The sequence below is a fragment of the Drosophila obscura genome, unplaced genomic scaffold (assembly GCF_018151105.1).
Source record: "Drosophila obscura isolate BZ-5 IFL unplaced genomic scaffold, ASM1815110v1 contig_58, whole genome shotgun sequence".
Taxonomy (NCBI): domain Eukaryota; kingdom Metazoa; phylum Arthropoda; class Insecta; order Diptera; family Drosophilidae; genus Drosophila; species Drosophila obscura.
Window position 1 is genome coordinate 2,558,056 of NW_024542848.1, and position 20,040 is coordinate 2,578,095.

The 20,040-nt window shown below is 48.1% G+C and overlaps 1 pseudogene; it reads right to left on the bottom strand.

The window, feature by feature from the left end:
* Window positions 1-7,562: 7,562 nt before the first annotated feature.
* Window positions 7,563-11,549, bottom strand: LOC121404946 (annotated as a pseudogene).
* Between the last annotated feature and the right edge of the window lie 8,491 nt (window positions 11,550-20,040).

Below are 20,040 nucleotides of genomic sequence, written 5' to 3' on the forward strand. Positions count from 1 at the left end.
CGTCAGCTCCCAGTAAAACATCTATCACGAAGAACAGCAAAAGCCAGCGAGACCACGGCCAGTCCAGCAACCATGTCACTAGAGGCGGCAGGGACCGAAGGGACCAGAAAGAAAAGAATAAGCTGGGCCAACAACACCAGACCTGAGCCGGCTCAACCAAGGGCCACTGAGCGGATCAGCTGGGCACGACAAGTCGAGCTGGAAGAAATAGACAACGATATATTGGACATCGGAGGACCAGCCAAGAGTCAAAACGCAGAATTACGGAGGCCAGATCCAACACCAAACACGGAATCTCAGGGTCAACCACCACGAACAGCAGAGGCACAGACATCCGGCCAGGAGACAACACGGACCCACACAACATGCATAAAGGCCGCCATACCCAGCAACTGGGAGGTCCCCCAAGGGTGCGAACTCAGCGAAAATCAAGTGGCGACCGTCCAGCGGGCGATCGACGACCGGAAAAGCCACCACCAAAGACGATTCAAGCTGTGGAGCGAGGAAATACCAGACCAGGCATGCTGGGTGAAAATCGGCAGATCGGGAGACGTACGACTAGGCATCTGGTTCAACGCAGCGGGGACATCCGGACGACCCACCCTAGAAGGGGAGGGGGAGTGTGACGCACAGCTCGACCCAGCGCCAAGCGTCACAAAAACAACAACATTCCGCGGAGTATTATTATTTCATTATTTCCTTTCCTGTAAACAGTTACTTAGACATAAGAGAAACAACATGAAGATTAATTTAATTAAAAAAGAAAACAAGCAAAAACAACAAAAAACCTGACTTTTAAATGTGACCAGCGATCAGAACCACACGGCCACACTACAAAATTTAAATCTTCGCGCCGACAATGTGACCAGCGATCAGAACCACACGGCCACACTACAAAATTCAAATCTACGCGCCAACAGTGTGCCCAGCCCTCCGAACCAAACGGCCACACTAGCAGCTGATCATAACAACGCGTTAGTACCAGAGACCGGAGCCAACAGCTGACTTTTGGCAATAAAAGCAGCCGCAACAGAGCCATCAGCACCATTCCTGTCTTGGACTGCCAAGGGTGGATTCGCTCCCCGAGGCTTTGGTAAGCATTGAATGGTGTGGTTCTTAGAGCGTACGATTCCTCTATAACCCCACTATCCCTGCTTTATACCGTCCATTTCTTTGGAATGCATTGATCACCGTGTTAGAGCGTACGATTCCTCTTCCCGGTAATCTTTGCTGCTTTTCTCCAAATTCATTCTCGGAGTGCATTGTCCTCTGACTTTCCCCTCCCTACTCAGAGCGCATTTTCCTCTGTCTCTCCAACCTTCTCCTCGGAGCGCATTATCCTCCGCACCGATCACTTCTCCTCGGAGCGCATTGTCCTCCGCACCGATCACTTCTCCTCGGAGCGCATTATCCTCCGCAACGACCACTTCTCTCGGAGCGCATTGTCCTCCGCACCGATCACTTCTCCTCGGAGCGCATTATCCTCCGAAACGACCACTTCTCTCGGAGCGCATTGTCCTCCGCAACGATCACTTCTCCTCGGAGCGCATTATCCTCCGCAACGACCACTTCTCTCGGAGCGCATTGTCCTCCGCAACGATCACTTCTCCTCGGAGCGCATTATCCTCCGCAACGACCACTTCTCTCGGAGCGCATGATCCTCCACACCGATTACTTCTCCTCGGAGCGCATTATCCTCCGCAACGACCACTTCTCTCGGAGCGCATTGTCCTCCGCACCGATCACTTCTCCTCGGAGCGCATTATCCTCCGCAACGACCACTTCTCTCGGAGCGCATTGTCCTCCGCAACGATCACTTCTCCTCGGAGCGCATTATCCTCCGCAACGACCACTTCTCTCGGAGCGCATTGTCCTCCGCAACGATCACTTCTCCTCGGAGCGCATTATCCTCCGCAACGACCACTTCTCTCGGAGCGCATGATCCTCCACACCGATTACTTCTCCTCGGAGCGCATTATCCTCCGCAACGACCACTTCTCTCGGAGCGCATTATCCTCCGCACCGATTACTTCTCCCGGAGCGCATTATCCTCCGCAACGACTACTTCTCTCGGAGCGCATTATCCTCCGCAACGACCACTTCTCTCGGAGCGCATTATCCTCCGCAACGACCACTTCTTACGGAGCGCATTATCCTCCGCAACGACCACTTCTCTCGGAGCGCATTATCCTCCGCAGCAACCGATCTCTACCAGGTACGACCTGCACGCTGCGAGTAGCCACGTGCGGCCCTGACGACCCTGAAGGAGGACATCGAGGACGATCCAGTGAACCATTGGAGCCATATATCAACTCTGTATGCCTAAGCTAAATAAACATAAAAAAACCTACTTTTGCTACCCTACCCGTGTCGCCTTCTTCTTGAACCTAGAGCCCTTTCTTTCAGCTACCACATCCAGAGATCAAACAAATTTCTGTGAACCCCGGCGCGGCGAGCATACCCCGGTCGAAGCGCCGTCACAGTTCTTATTTAACCGATTCTCATTACGAAGGAGCTGAGCCAGTGCGATAGATCTTGAATGACCCAAGTTAATGGATTCAGGATTCTTAAAAGGGAGGGTGACAACATATCTACCATCTTCGCTCCTGGTGGTTGTCTGCTGAAACAACTTCTCACAAGCTGCGTCGGATTCTTTTACCAGTGTAACTGGGATATCCTCCACCTCCCAAAATTTTGTGAGAAGTTTCTCCAACCTTACATCTTGACTCAGTGAAATTCGAGTGGAGAAAGATGAGATGACTTTGTTGCCAGTGTTGGAAATGGGACCCGTGATGGTCCAGCCAAAAATCGTTTCCTGACCTAAAAGGGTACCACAGATATTGGTATAGAACCCCTTTAGTAGTATAGATGGAAGGACGTCAGCTCCCAGTAAAACATCTATCTGGGAACTCTTGTGAAAATGTGGATCTGCCAGTTGTAGATTGGGAAGCCCTTCCAAAGAACTTTGTGGAATTGTGTAGGAGGGCAGGTTCCCTGCCAACTTTGGAAGGACGAAAGCCGAAGTTTCAATTTGAATTCTGGGCTTAATTGGAGAGCCAATATGGAAATGGCATAAACGTTGAGTTTGGGCTGCAATGGCTCCATTGAGCCCCGAAACTTGAGCGTCAACCGACTGATACTGGGGTCGTATCAATTTAAACAGACGTTCAGAAATGAAGGTCGCTTCTGACCCCGAGTCAACCAATGCACGTGCTGTATATTTTGTTCCCAAAGAACATACCTGGATTAAGGCCGTGCCGAGAAGAACACTATGTGTGCTTGCCGAGAAATAATTTTGGACCGTCGTTTGTGGGAGAGAAGTGGACTGTATATTGAGGGACTTGTCCAAAGCTATTGCAGGACCACCTGCTTGGGAACTCGTCGGACGATGAAGGAGAGTGTGATGACGCCCCTTGCAGGTATGGAAATTATGCGCACTAGTGCAATCCTTGAGTTGGTGACCTCTTGCGAAGCAATTTAAACACAGCTTGTGTTGCTTGATACTGTCGCATCGCTCCTGCACGGTCATGAGTAAAAATTTCGGACATGTGCGGATTGGATGATTCTCCTTGGCGCAAAGTTTGCAAGTCTGAATCTTGGCAGTGACCTTGGCTTCAAAGGAGTTCATTCTTTTGGTAGGGGGTTCTTTTCTGGTCGCTTTAAACGCCAGCTGTGGAACTACCTGGGGCCTTACATCTTCGATTGCCTCTAAAGTTCTGTACCGTTCCAACAGAAAAGTATTCAAATCCGCCCATGCTGGAATATCAGCCTTGCTGTGGAGAGACTGTTCCCACAGTGATAATGTGATTTTTGGAAGTTTTGACGAGCACAGGAAAACGAGGAGACAATCCCAATTCTCAATGGAGATCTTGGATATTTCCAGAGCCGATAGGCACCCTTGGATGGTGCTTTGTAAATCTTTTAACGCGCTTGCAGACTCGTGAGAAATGAGCTGCACATTAAACAGAATTCGGAGTTGACTGTTAACTAATAGTCTTTTGTTTTCGAACCTGCCGACGAGTGCTTCCCATGCTGATGCGAAGCCATCGTTTGTGAGCGGGGACTTTGACACGATAGCCTTAGCATCACCACTCGTCTTTGTATTTAAATGGAACAGCTTTTCGACTTGGGTAAGACTTGGATTGTTGATGTACATCGATGTGAAGATGTCCCGGAACGTAGGCCATTTCAAATAATCTCCGGAAAAGACTTTGGTGTCAACAGGCGGTAGCCGGCAGCCTCTCGGCTGATGGGCAACATTTGGAATCGGCATTGGTAGCGTAGTGTTCTCAATCTGTTCGCTAAGCGTTGCTGCACAACGTTCGTAAGCCGCATAGCAGTGATTATATTTTTGATGAAGGGTTGCAGTATCGTTCTCACCGCTGTGTCCAGCAGATTCAGAAAGCGCGCTTGAACAGCGCTCGAATTCTTGTTCGACCTTGTCCCACAAGCTCCGAATCTGCTCTTGTCGGACCTTGAGTGCAGTGACACTTCGGAGTTGGAGGCAAATTTTGACTCAAACTGACTGAGACGATCGGTCACCGAAATGAAAGTGGTTAATGAAAACATACTTTGCAACTTAATGTTCTGACCGACTGATCTCGTAATGGGCTGTGTGGCTGGATCTGGGCGCTTTGCAGAGGGGGACGCACGTGGATTAATTTGTTCTGGTCCCAATGAGACCCTAGGCCCAGCGGATTGACTTGGATCGGACTTTGATCTTCTATGGTGCCCGAGCGGAACAGAAAGGAGCTTTTTATCCTTGGCAGTGTCAATTGGCATGCTAAGACCTTGTGCAGCCAGAAAATAATTGCGGAAAATAGTATTGCGGACGATATACATATACCAATAGCAACGGGTGGTTCGGAACAGTGGAAACGGAGCAACCCAGATAATATATAATTACTGATATAAGCGCCGCGGTGCACACAAAAAATACTATTTTTGAATTTGAATAATAACCATGCAGTAGCGCGCACGAAGAATACTATTTTATGAATTATGTGACCGTCGGATGAGAAACGCAGAAGCAATACTAACAGGTGGAAACGTTTAGTATTTTTTATTGGTATTTTGTGTTAATGCGGGACTATCGATATCGATCTTGGTGGTAGTTTGCACATACATATATACATATATATACATACATACATACACATATATACATACACACATACACCTATAATAAACCATTATTTTTTTTTTTTTCTGGACGTTGATATGCAATGACTGCACCATCAAGTGGCCCATGCGACACCAAGCTGAAGCCTGTTACGCGCGGAACCCAGGCAGAAACGCAGCCCTCCTCCCGCCCAACCGGACGTTGTTTTTATGGTATGTTTATTTATGGGAAATGTATATAAGTCGGCAGTGCGTACTGGATAATGTTGTACGCTTTGCTTTGGCCTGGTGGTTTAAATTATGTGTAGATCCGTATTTATTTATTTATTATTATTTATTATTATTATTTATTTACTGTGTATATTTATGGAAGCGTGGCCGTAAATTGCGTTAAGGGGACAAAAAAAACTGCCGGCACACATATGCATGTACACATAAAGGGTTGTTTATTGTATGTTGGAAGTGTTTGAGCAACATATGACTTGCATATGTCTGCAGCTATGTATGTATGTATGTACACTCGAGCTTCGCTCAAGTGCCGGCATATGCTTGTGGATATGTAAATATGTATTTAACAAATAAATTATTCAGCTTCCTCAGGAACAACCATAAACTTGATTTTCTTTTATGTGGGACTTGTGAAAATATTTGACTCTCGGGTATAAATTTTCGCCAATATGGCGCCTTATGTACAAGGCTATATACGGACCCGTATATCTATATGGAAATGTGCAGATATGGCGGCTGGAGACCGATCGGACGCAGTAGGAAAAAAAGGGGATTATATGGAAATATAAGTTGTGGACTTGCCTCGGATGTGGGCGTTAATAACACTAGTCAACACGATTTTTCCTCAAGGAACAAAACGAACTTTTTCTTAAAGATTTGGGGCTTAGAAATGGTTTGATGATATTTTTTTTTTTTCTATGGCAGAACTTTTTTTTAAAGAATTTTTGAAAACTGGTATTTTTTTTTAAGCTTTTTTCAGAGGTAGCGCTTGTTTTTTTCACATAACTCTAGTATCTTACGTCTGGTTGTAAAGAACTTTGCTATGTTGAAAAGATAATTAAAACAGCTAAAAGTTAAGCCCAAACACTTTGTGATTACGGCTTACCGTCTGGGAAATATAAAGCATTGAAATGCAAAAATTATGATTTTTGTGCGGTATTTCTTACGAAATTTTGACTTTAAAAACTCAGGAAAAGTCGAAAAAAAATTATATCTTGTGTCCTCTATTTTTTTGTGTATAGGTGCGTTAATTTGGCGTCGTTTAAGGTATCGCTCATTAAAATCTATGGAGAGACTTTGGAGCTAAAATTCGTTAGCCAAACCTAAAATATGGAAAAAATGAACAAAAAATACCTTTTTGAAGGCGGCGGGCCCAACTGCCAATTGAGAAAATAAAAACAAAAATCATAATGTTTGCATTTCAATGCTTTATATTTCCCAGACGGTAAGCTGTAATCACAAAGTGTTTGGGCTTAACTTTTAGCTGTTTTAATTATCTTTTCAAAATAGCAAAGTTTTTTACAACCAGACGTAAGATACTAGAGTTATGTGAAAAAAACAAGCGCTTCCTCTGAAAAAATCTTTAAAAAAAAATACCAGACTTAAAAAATTCTTCAAAAAAAAGTTCTGCCATAGAAAAAAAACCATAATTCTTTAAAAAATTTAAAATCTCCATATCTATCAGAAAAAGTCGGTTTGGATCCTTGAGGAAAAAAAAAGTTCGATTTTGTCGAGTAGTGTAATCGAACGGAGTGTTCAGAGGAGTAAGCACCAGTACGGTAATTATATATTTACACAGGAGTTGCCACTTGGCAATGTGCATGAATATGTGTATGGAACAATATAACTTATCTGGTCTTTTGGGTTTAGGAAATCCAACGATGCGTGCTGGGGCAAGCTTGGTAATCTGGTTGAGAGCAGATCCGGCTCGAAGGACCAATGTTTTGGAGTGGGTTGGCTTCCTGATTGTCGCTTGGTGTTCCTCAAAAAGACACCAGTCGTGGGGGTCGAATAAAAAAGCGTGGGTGCGTCTTCTTTCCTTCACTTATATTTTTCAACTGGTCTCATGTTTTTTACAAATGAGCCTTAACTACGATGTTGCCAAAGAGTGGTGAATTTGCGCTCTTCGCTCCTCTTTGCTTGTTCGCTGCCTACTTTTAGGCCTTTTAGGCCCTTCATGAACGACGTATCGGACATGTCTACTATGAGTCCAAGAAGGATCGCAAACTTCATATGGGCATCCGGATGGGACAACTGCTGACATAGTGTCTCACAAGGGAAGAGGACATGATCCACGCGGCATCACAACGGGCCGTAGGTTAGGTTAGGTTGAGGCGGCTGTCGGGATTGTCAGAGACCCGACACACCTTGGCCGGTTTCGGCCCGTTGTGATACCGCATATATCGTTCCCTTCTCCCTCGTGAGACCCTATGTTATCCATTATCCCATCCGGATGCCCTTATGAAGCCTGCGATCCGTCTGGGACTGATTGTAGACATGTCCGAAATGTCAATTAGAAAAGGAGCGCCCAAGTATTGCAGTCTCCTTCTACTGAGAGCCGGACAGGAGCAGAACAGGTGTTCCACAGTCTCCTCCTCGTCCTCATCTCTACAGCTTCGACAGAAGTCGTTATATGGGGCACCCAGCCTGTTTGCATGTGAGCCTATTAGCCAGTGTCCCGTAAGGGAGCGTATGACTGAGCTGCACCTACTCCTACTGAGTTTGCAAAGCTCATCGGTGCGCTTCCTAATAATGTTAGGCCATGTTTGCCGAGTTATGCGACATAGTGACACGGTTTGCTATCTGTCATTTATTAATCGCTTAAAATGTTCTTTTATTTTGAGCTTGCAGGTGGCCATTGGCATACGAATATCCTCCTTATCATGGAGAAGGGGGATTGTTGTACCAGCTCTGGCCAGCTCGTCCGCTATGCAGTTGCCTTCAATGTCCTGGTGGCCCGGGACCCATATTAGGCTGATGACGAACTGATAAGCCATCTCATGAAGAGATTTGCGACAGTTTGCCACGGTAGCCGAACTTGTTGTTATCGCATTCAGCGATTTGATCGCAGCTTGGCTGTCAATGTAGATATTTATATGAGTGGCCGCAGGGGCTAGTTCCTGGAGACAGCTCAAAGCTTCCTTGATCGCTATGACTTCCGCTTGGAAGACACTGCAGTGATCCGGGAGCCTGAAGGATTGTCTTATGTTCAGCTGTTCGGAGTAGATTCCTCCTCCGACCTTGTTGTCCAGTTTTGAGCCATCAGTAAAGATTCGAATGGCTCCCTTTGGACCAGGTGGTCCCTCAAGCCAGTTGTTTCTGTGAGGGATGATTGTTTCGAAGGGGGTATCTGTATACTCCCTCGGAACGCAGTTGTCCGTTTTTGTGGGGACGATTTTGTTTCTATTTAGGATGGACGCATGACCGGTGTGATGTGACACCCATTGGTCAGAGTCTCTAAGACGGATTGCTGCCATTTCTGCCTGCTCCTTACCTGCAAGGTCAAGGCTCTGCAGGCATAGGATAGCATTTAGCGCATCCGTTGGTATTGTGCTTAGAGCTCCACTGATGCATAGGGCTGCAGTGCGCTGCACCTTGCCCAGTTGTTTAGTGATGGTCCTCTTCGATAGGGCAGGCCACCACACTGCGACTCCGTAGAGTAGTATTGGTCTAACTATTGCCAGGTAAATCCATTGGACTATTCTTGGGTTCATGCCCCATTTTAGCCCAGGCCTTCTTGCAAGTGAAGAGGGCTATCGTTGCCTTCTTCACTCTATCTTTGATGCTCAGGTTCCAGCTAAGTTTTTTGTCAATTACCAACCCGAAGTAACTGGCACTGTCGCTGAAGGAGAGCCTGCATCCGTTTAGTATTGGGGGGTTGAGGGACGGGATTTTGTATTTGGTTGTAAACAACACAAGTTCCGTTTTAGAGGGATTAATTCCCAGTCCACGCGACTCTGTCCATTCTGAGAGTCGCGCGAGCTTTGCGGTCATTAGATCGCAGAGTGTTTGAGGGAATTTTCCCGAGAAAATAATGGCAACGTCGTCCGCGTATGCTACCACCTTGCAGCCCCTCCCTTCCAGATCACACAGAATCTTGTTGACTGCTATGTTCCATAGAAGGGGAGACAGGACACCACCTTGCGGGGTGCCTCTGTTGACATACCTAGACTGAGTGGACGATCCCATTGATGATGTCACTGTCCTGCATGTGAGCAATTGATCTATGAGCATCACCAAGTGACGATCCACTCCCAGGTCAGTCAGGGCCTCTGTGATGGCTCCTGGTATGACGTTGTTAAAAGCTCCCTCAATGTCTAGGAAAGCGATTAAGGAGTATTCGTTGACGTGTAGAGATTTCTCTACCGCCGAGATTACTTCATGGAGTGCCGTTTCCGTGGATTTTCCTTTTCGGTAGGCATGTTGTGCGCCAGACAGCCACTGACGATTAATGGTTGTCCTCAGCTGCAGCCCGACTAGTCTCTCAAAGGTTTTGAGAAGAAAGGACGATAGACTTATTGGTCTGAAGTCTTTTGGGGTTGTGTGTGAGGGTTTCCCTGCTTTGGGGATAAAGACTATTTTAGCCTTTAGCCAAGCTCGGGGGATTTTTCCCACTGTCAGTATCTTTTGTAACTGAGCCGGAATGACTTGGTCCGTGCCAGGCGATTTGAAGGATTTAAAGCTGTTTACTGCCCAGCTAATATTCCGTTTTGTGAGGATGTGCACCATCGATGTTTCCGGGCCTTCACTTGGGGTGTCTGCCGGCTCGATGGTCGTACACCCAGGAAAATGAGTGTCGAGTAGAATGTGTAGGGAGTCCTCACTAGAGTTTGTCCACGTACCATCCGTTCTCTTGAGATATCCCACCGAGGGGGATGTTTTTGACAGGATCTTGCGTAGCCTTGCGGCTTCTGACGTGTCTTCAATTTCGGAGCAAAATTTTTGCCAAGAGGCCTTTTTTGCTCTCCTTGTTTCTTTTTTGTATAGGGTTGGCTTACTTTTGTAATTTTCCCAGTGCGCTTCCTCGCTGCTGCTTTTGGCTCTGTTAAAGAGAGTCCTGCAGTCTTTCCGGAGGGTATCTATATGTTTTTGCACTATATGTATCCCAGTTGGCTTTCCTGGGATTAGTATAGTTTGTGGGTGTGGTGCTTTCGAGCGATAGGATCGTCTCGATGTACCTGTGGTCGGAGAAGGAGTGGTCCTCTAGGACTGTCCAAGTTTTCATTATGTCTGACAGCTTGTGAGACAGTAGAGTGAGGTCAATAACCTCTTGACGGTTTTTTATGATGAAAGTGGGGTCGTTACCCCGATTACCAATAATTAGGTTGGAGTTTAGGATGAAGCTGAAAAGTGACTCACCCCTTACATTTGTATCCGAGCTCCCCCATTGGGTGTGGTAAGCGTTGGCATCGCAGCCTATTAATAGGCTTGTATCCGACCTCTCGCTGTCGCTGGCTATCTTGCGAACAAGGTCACTGGGAGGATCGCTTTCCTCGTGAGCCATGTAGGACGACACCAGGTTCAGGCGTGTCCCTTGTAGCTCTAGGCTAGCCGCCGTGTTGTCGCCATTGCTAAAATTGTGGAGCAGAAAGATATTTAGGTGCTTTCTTGCTAGTATGCAGGTTCTAATTTTACCTTCAGTTTGGGCTACAATCAGCTTATAGTCCTTCGTCGCTAATCCACAGACCCTGCCTCCTACCACCCAGGGCTCTTGGATTAGGACTATGTCCCCTCCGCTTGCGGCTAAGCGGAGTATTAGGGCAGCTGATGCTGCTTTACAGTGGTGGAGATTTATCTGCAGAAGCCTCAGAGACTTCGTTAGAATCATTCTCCACCACTGTTATATCGGCGCCAGAGTCGTCGAGGATATCGTCCCGACACAGCGCCTCAAAATCGAGCATCAGCTCCGTCTCCGAGGAGTAGCTCTCCAGGGCCGGCTCCGGCTCCGGGTCCACTTCGAGTGCCTCGATCTCCGAGGCAACGTCTTGCTCAACTGGGTTGTTGACAGAACGCGTCTCGGCCGCTGCATCCGACTGGTAGACCTTCATGGTCACCGAGCTGCACCCAAAGTTGAGCTCTCCCTTGGATGCTTCTATCGGGGCTAGCGATTCCTTATTTAGGACTACCACTGCCTGATTTGTGGGGCGATTTGATGCCTCCACTTTGACCACCTTCCAATCTGAGGTTGGCAGTGTAGGGTTGCATCTCTGCAACATCGTGAGGATCCGCTCGGGCTCCTTAAAGGTGGCCGGCACCCATATACGGGCCCTCGGTCTACTGGGCACCTCGCTCCAGTCCACAGCGACGAGCTTCGCCCCAGCGTAGACCTCTCCCATTTGCACCACCGCAGCTTTGTATAGCTTTACGGAGCGCTCATCTTCGCAGGCCACCACTTTAATGCTCCCCTGGAACCATCCCATGTCTTTGCAGACTGGGGGTGGCCCAGGATCCTTCTCGAGAAGCTCGAAGCAGCGGTCGGCCAGTGCCGCTTCCACCCACTTCCATTGGCTTCTGGGTATTTTCCCCTCCGCGCTGCCTTTGTCGAGAACGCCTATCAGCGTCCTCTCCTTGGCAATCTGCGCGAAGGATACGTTTGGTAACACCCTGGAGCGCTTTGCGGCAGGTCCGGGCGTCTCTTGAGAGCGCTGCCTCTTCGGTTGGGCGTCCACCTTCTGTGGCTCCACACTGAAGTTGGGCAACACCGCTAAGGCCCATTCCACTTTTTTCAGCCAGTCTGCTGTTGGACTGACTTCCTGGCTGGCGTTCTGCCGACGGAGTATGTGCCCATCACTCCTCTTTTCGGCATAGCTGTATTTCCTGGTTTGGACACTGGTTGATGGCAAGCCATCACCCGCCGCTTCACCGGAAGGTTGAGCAGCCGCAATAATGCTTAGCTGCCCTACCATGGTATCCGTTTTGGGTGTTGGCTTTCCACCCATCCCAGGTTTGGGATGGGACCCACCCGGATTCATACCCGCGTCCTTCATCGTGCAGGTCTTTCCTGCGTCTGAGCGGATCGGGCCAGGCCTTTGGGCCGCTGCCTTCTCCCGCTTGGGATTTCTCCCTGCAGGCATTTGGGGAGTGCCTCTCTTGTTTTTGTTTTTGTTGTTGTTTATATTTTCGTATTTTTCCATAAAGTTCCCACGAGCTGCAGAGAAGGGGAACGGTCCACCCCGGCAGAGCTCTGCGTTACCCGGGTAAGGCATAATTAGAACAGGGGGCTGCCAAGTCCCTGAGCTCTCCGTTCACGACTGGGCTAGTTTTATACCGGGCCCCCAGCTAGGCTGACTACCCTCTAGTCGTCGGGTATATTGTTTTCGACCTAATTTGGGTACACCTTCCTGTTTCGACAATTTGCGCCGCAGCAAATAATATTATCGTGAGAAAAGCCCTGATTAGTAATTCACTTAAGCATCGAGAGTCAAGATGAATCCAAAATCAGATCATAAGCCTATTCTTGAGGAGCTGAAAAAGAAGCTCAGCTTCCGTGTCAAAGGCATTGGCAGCTGGGGAGATTCCGCTGCAGTTGAAAGAGCTCGAGTGCAGACTCGACGTACTGAAAGCAACTACAGCCAAGGCAAGCCAAGTTCAAGAATCAATCGAAGAAGTAGATAGTGACGATGAGTTTGGAGCCGAGTTGGAAGAACTCTCGATTGTAACCAAGGCAAAGATAATGTCGCTTATCGACGCCTTGAAGACAGCCATCAATACTGATTGAGCGAGAGGCTTTCGAAGTTCTACAGTTCAGAATCCCAAATTAAAGACGTTAGGCAGCTCCAATTTTCTTCAGTATATATTTCGGGGTTGTTCTGGGCTTATATATATGTATTTATATCGCGTGCAAAGCCGGCCGTTTGCTTGTGGGTGAAGAAGCGCATTAATTGGCTCGGTGGTACTCAAGCTGCCGAGGGCTGTCGGAGGCGAGAGCGGGAGCGTGAGCGTGGGCGGGAGCGCAAGCGTGGTGAATATGCGCTCGAGAGCGCGTCACCGGGGGAAAAAAGCTCCTAAGCGTGAGAGCGAAAGCGAGAGCGAGGGCAACAGCTTGCGTAGCTGGATTGCTAACAGTGGTGTGGCTGGAATGCCCACAGAGCTGTTGCCCCGCCAGCGCCGTCCTCACTCTAAACATTCTCCCCCCCTTGTAGGATTGCAAAGACTCTATATGCTCCGATTTGGAAGCAAGGAGGTTGCTGCTGGATTCGGAATTCGTATGCCGGGGCGGCTCACAGGAAGACGAGGGCACACATCGACGCTGTACGCTGAAGATGAAGGCGGCGGTGCCGCAGAGGAGCCAAATGTGCGCCGAGACTCGGGAAGGTGGAGTAACGTGTGGTGGCTCCGGTTACACACCTTACACCGATCACCGCTTCGGCAATCGTGGCCGGAGTGTCGGTGAGCCAGGCAATTGGTGCAGTAGCTGAAGTGGAGGACAGCTTGGAGCCTCCTTTCGGAATCCAGGCGGAGAAAGCGGCGGCATTTCCGTAGAGGATGGATTTCAGAGCAGACTCGGCATTGGTAGGACTTAGTACCTCGGGAACGTCTGCTCTCCATGGTGCGGTCGAAACGGGATCGAGCAGCCATGTCTGTATGTGGAAGGCTAGGGCGAAATGAAAAAGTCGAAAAAGCATTAGAAGTGAGCTTGGAACGGATTACGGGCACATTTGGCACATTGGAAGCTTCTCTGGAAATTTGACAAGAAAGGGATGCAACTTGATGGCTCGCCGTATCGGACACGGGACCAGTGAGCACCCATCTGAAAATGGTTTCTTGGCCGAGAAGAGAGCCACATATGTTGGGCTGTAAGCCGCTCAGCATGACCGATGGGAAGGATATCGGCTCCAATCAGGACATCGATTGGTGAGCTCTCGAAGAATGTAGGATCCGACAATGGAAGACTCGGCAGATCTTTCAATAAACTTGGCGAGATAGGATGCAACGGAAGATTCTTTGCCAATTCCGGGATAACATAGGCCGAAGCGTTTAATTGTAAACCCGGCCTTGTTGGGGAGCGCATGGAAACTTGACAGAGCTTATCGGAATGAGCGGATACTGTCTGATTGAAGCTGGAGATCTGTCTGAATACGTTGGAATGGCAATTGAATCGTGTTGAAAAGGCGTTCCATAATGAACGTTGCCTCGGAGCCCGAGTCGATCAGAGCGCGGGCGCGGAAATTTTTCCCAAGGTGGCAAATTTTTTTTCCGGCTTGTGCCGGAGGCGAAATACGTCTGAACGTTAGGATGAGATTCGGAAGAGCTTGAATCTTCTGCGGAAGGTACTGGTCGATTGACGTCTGGCCAAGCTGTGGAATTGGCTACGGATGTGGAATTGGCTACGGATGTGGAATTGGGTACGGATGTGGAATGTGACTCGCTGGAAGCTGGATTGCCACGATGCAGAAGCGTGTGGTGTCGTCCTCCACAAGTGTTGCAATTGTGGGAGCTTGAGCAGTCGCGAAGCTGATGGCCTCTTGCGAAGCAATTTAGGCACAGCTGTTTTGTCTTAATGCAACTAGAACGTGCATTGGCGGACATGTTGAGAAAGCGCGGACATAATCGGATCGGGTGATTCTCCTTGGAACAAAGATCACACATGCTCTTGCTCGGATTCACGTGGCTTTGGAACGAATGCGCTGTCCTTGGAACAGGACTGCCTTGGGAACGGAACGGATTGGACTGGCTTTGGGAGGATGGCGGATTCTGATTGACTTTGCCGGGTGCCGGATTCGGAGAGCCTTGGGAAGTGGAGGGGTCGCTCTCGATAGCCTCTAGCGTTAGGTATCGCTGAGTCAGGAAGGAGTCGATTTCCTTCCAGGGCGGCACCTCCTTTTTGTCCGTTACGGACGCTTCCCATAACGCCCGGCTTAACTTTGGCAATTTGGAAGCGCAGATGGTCACTAGGAGACTATCCCAATTGTCGCTACAGACGTTGGAGACAGCTAGTGCATTTAAGACCCCCTGCATAGTACTTTGTAGATCCTTTAAAGCCCGACTGCACTCGGAAGTTACGCGCGGCAAGAAGAGGAGGATGTTTATCTGGTTGGTAACCAGAAGCCGATTATTTTCATATCGGCTGCGAAGAGCCGACCATGCGGACTCGAAACCGTCATTAGTGAGGGGGGATTTCTCTGCGATGGCCTTCGGATCGCCCCGGGTCTTCTCGGTGAGGTAACACAGCTTCTCTGCCGGAGACAATCTAGAATTGTTGATCACAACCGCAGTGAACAGATCCCGAAATGTGGGCCAGCGGACGTAGTCCCCTGTGAATGCCTCAATATTGACGGGAGGCAGTCGACAGCCGCCCTGTTGGACTGGCTGTGAAGGAGGAAGAACTGTGGATGTGGCCAGTTGGGCATTGAGGTCACTGAGGCACTGCTCAAATACCCCATAGCATTCACCGTATGTGTCACGGATGTCCGCTTGGATTTCTGGCACCTCGTCAGTCATCACCGCGGAACAGGCCTTATATTCGGCCTCGACGTCCGTCCACATGCTGAGGATTTGGCCTCGACGGACCTCGGACAAAGAGGCGGATGGGGCGGCGGTGATGCGCTCTGCCAGGTGCGACAGTCGGCCAATAGCGGTGGCCAATTTGGTCCGAGCGACTGAGGTGGCGGATTGAGCCATTGTGATGCAGTGGCGAGAGCTGACGAGGCTGCTGCCGAAGGAGCCCTTCGGATCTTGTTTGGTCACAGCTGGAACCTCAAGAGTGACAGGAGACGGGAACAGAACCGATTTGGTCCTTGCCGCAGGGCTGCTACTGGCTGCTCTCGGAGTGAGGGGTGCCTTGATTCTCTGAGTAGGCGTAGTTCCGGAGGCGGACGAGGTGCGTAGCCGGTTGGAAGAGGTCACAGGCAGAAGCTGGTTGCCGTCCTTGTGACCTGTTGGCATATTCCGAACTCACACACGCACAGAAAATCGGATTTGGAAGTCCTGGAGGGACAGAAGACTGATCTGAGTGGAATTCCAACAGAAAGACGCCAGGAAACAAATATAACCCACTTATGGAAGGCTGTCAGGAAAAAGGCCTCGAGCTTGTTGGAAAACAATAGTCGGGTCGACTCGGATTGTTTGAGATCACCGTGAAGTGAAATTTCTCAAACAATGAGTGACTTATATTGCGCTGAGCCGAGGAGAGGACCGGTTACACTGATTTTGGCAATATTTTGCAAATATTGTTAGTGTGGGCTCCTCCGTTTACCTCTTTGACGCAGTTGTGATCAGAACTGGGTTATTTGCGGATGGACGGCGGACGGAATGGCATTTATATCCTCGATAGTTGATTGGAATGGGCGATAGTTTGCTCTTTATGTCGGTTTGGATCGACAAAGTGCAGATAAACCTAGTCGCCGTAAGCGTTACCGCAAACTACAGTCAAGAATATGACTGCGGAGTGGGCGCTGGACAGAAAAAATCGGAAAAAGGATGACGAAACGGTTTAAATTAGAAATCGTGGATCGTTCAATTTATTTCTTGTAGTGTCGGTGTGTTTGTTTGGAAATTGTCAGATGAGAGTAAGGTTTTCTTTTTATTTTTTATTAATTTATTTTTGGTCGAACGCAAGACTCGGTTACGATACCGATATTTTTGGATTGCACCACCTCTAATGCACGGAACAAAAAACAACAACAAAAGACCGAAACACCAATTTGCCAATTGGCAGTGGAAATTGCCAAATAATTACTATAAGTGCGCCGTGCCTTGGTCGCGAGTAATTTATTCGGAAAATGGAGGATGTTGGAGTTGTGGTAGCGATCGATAAAAGTCGTTGGAATGCACGAATTGCCCGAAATCGCGAATTTTATATTAAATATGGCACTTGCGCGGAGTATGTGTGTAGTATGGAGTGCGGTATTTTTCTACGGGGAGTGGTATTTTTTTGTATGGAATTCTGTTTTGTATATAGTTGGCGATATATTGCGGCCAACTATGGGAATAAATGTATGAATGTATGGAAATAAATATATATGTGTTTATAGGTATGGAAATAAAACACTTGATGTGATTGTAGTTGCACTCGGAGTGTGCCAAAGTATATTTTATTGGGGTGGGTCGTGCATTCCAACCTGTAGAGACACGGATGTAGATGTGTGTGTATGTACGCCGCTCTTATGGGCTGGAATGTACGTACATACATATGCTCGGAATGCACTTTTTTTTGGTTTAATTTTTAGTTATTTAATTTGTCCGCAAGTAATGGACAGACACAAGGAATTGAAGAACTACCGTATCACTGGTAGTTGGAGATGAACGAAGGGAGAACGACCGGAATTGCCGATAATATTGCGGTGTCGAAAAAAGAAGAAACGGATAACGGATGGCACAGAATGAAGGAATATGAAGGAGCGCAAGCGTGGTGAATATGCGCTCGAGAGCGCGTCACCGGGGGAAAAAAGCTCCTAAGCGTGAGAGCGAAAGCGAGAGCGAGGGCAACAGCTTGCGTAGCTGGTTTGCTAACAGTGGTGTGGCTGGAATGCCCAAACAACTGGGCAAGGTGCAGCGCACTGCAGCCCTATGCATCAGTGGAGCTCTAAACACAACACCAACGGATGGGCTAAATGCTATCCTATGCCTGCAGAGCCTTGACCTTGCAGGTAAGGAGCAGGCAGAAATGGCAGCAATCCGTCTTAGAGACTCTGACCAATTGGTGTCACATCACACCGGTCATCCGTCCATCCTAAATGGAAACAAAATCGTCCCCACAAAAACGGACTACTGCGTTCCGTGGGAGTATACAGTTACCCCCTTCGAAACAATCATCCCTCACAGAAACAACTGGCTTGAGGGACCACCTGGTCCAAAGGGAGCCATTCGAATCTTTACTGATGGCTCAAAGCTGGACAACAAGGTCGGAGGAGGAATCTACTCCGAACAGCTGAACATAAGACAATCCTTCAGGCTCCCGGATCACTGCAGTGTCTTCCAAGCGGAAGTCATAGCGATCAAGGAAGCTTTGAGCTGTCTTCAGGAACTAGCCCCTGCGGCAACTCATATAAATATCTACAGTGACAGCCAAGCTGCGATCAAATCGCTGAATGCGATAACAACAAGCTCGGCTACCGTGGCAAACTGTCGCAAATCTCTTCATGAGATGGCTTATCAGTTCGTCATCAGCCTAATATGGGTCCCGGGCCACCAGGACATTGAAGGCAACTGCATAGCGGACGAGCTGGCCAGAGCTGGTACAACAATCCCCCTTCTCCATGATAAGGAGGATATTCGTATGCCAATGGCCACCTGCAAGCTCAAAATAAAAGAACATTTTAAGCGATTAATAAATGACAGATGGCAAACCGTGTCACTATGTCGCATAACTCTGCAAACATGGCCTAACATTATTAGGAAGCGCACCGATGAGCTTTGCAAACTCAGTAGGAGTAGGTGCAGCTCAGTCATACGCTCCCTTACGGGACACTGGCTAATAGGCACACATGCAAACAGGCTGGGCGCCCCATATAACGACTTCTGTCGAAGCTGTTGCCCCATCAGCGCCGTCCTCACTCTAAACAAATACAATGCCTTCAGTATCAGCTTCTGTTGTCCCAACTCGTTCTCGACTTCCGAAGTTAGCTCTGCCAAAGTTCAGTGGCAACTATTCGGAGTTCAAAAGCTTCATTAGTTTATTTGAGACAGTTCACAATGACGAAAGCATTCCACTTATCGAAAAGTTTAACCATTTGCTTTCATGCCTCTCTGGTGAAGCGTTGGGAACGGTAAGGGCGTTCCAAGTAACCGAGAGTATTTATTTATTTCCCATAATGACCCAGCAATCTGCATCGTCCTTAAGGAACATAATCGATACCACTTCATCGATATATGGTTCCTTGTTGTCGATAGGCGATGACCAAAAGAACTCGAGTGCAATGCTTATTCATCTCGTCTTGAACAGAGTCCATCCTGTGACCAAACAAAAATGGGAAGAAAAGCTCGATTATGAGAAGCTGCCGCAGTAGATTCTCGGTCGGTTACTACTTGAGTTACTACTACTTGAACTGTTGACTACTTGCAGTTCATTTTCGCGGCTTGCAGTGATGCAAAGATTCGAATTTGTCAAATCGGCATCGCTCTGCATCAACTGTCTGCAACAAGGACACACTGTGGTACGATGCAAAGCTAGCAAGTGTCGAGTGTCGACCGCTCACATCATGCCTTATTGCATAGGCACACAGTTGTGGATAAAAGTTTAGCGTTACCATCACCCCCAGAGAATTCTTCTCCCCCTCCTAGTTAGAGTAACCCTTCCACTTCGCATGCACTCCATACGACAGCTTTGGATAGAGTAATTCTGGCAACGTCGATCGTAAGCGTCAGAACCAAAAATGGAGAGTACGTTTTGGCTCGAGCACTGTTTGACTCTGGGTCACAAACAAAGTTTATAACTGAGGACCTGGCACAGCGCTTACAGATCCGTAAGGAGGAGTCGTGTATCAACTTGCTTGGAATTGGCGAATCCAATTCACAGGTCAAGAAAAAGATACACACGGTGGTGAAGTCGCGAATCAATGGTAGTGAGTTCGCGGTCGATTTCTGGACTCTGAAGTCATCGGGATATCACCCCGAATACGCACTTAATGTGAGTGATTGGGAAATCCCGAAGAACCGTTCAGACCCATATTTCTACAAACCACAAAGAATAGATATGTTGAAAGGTGCAGAGTCATTTTTCGAACTCTTATCTGTTGGTCAAATTAGACATGGTCCTGACCATCCAACTCTGCAGAAAACGCTTTTCGGTTGGATTGTGTCTCGAAGATACAGTCCAAAGGTGACTGTCAACCAGGATGCGAGGAACTGTCTGAGTTGTCGAGAAGAGTCAGTTGTGTCTATTGACAACACACTAAATAAGTTTAGGTCACTAGAAAAATTGCCATCTTCTAAAAAGTCTTTATCTCTTGAACACAAGTTATGTGAGGAGCA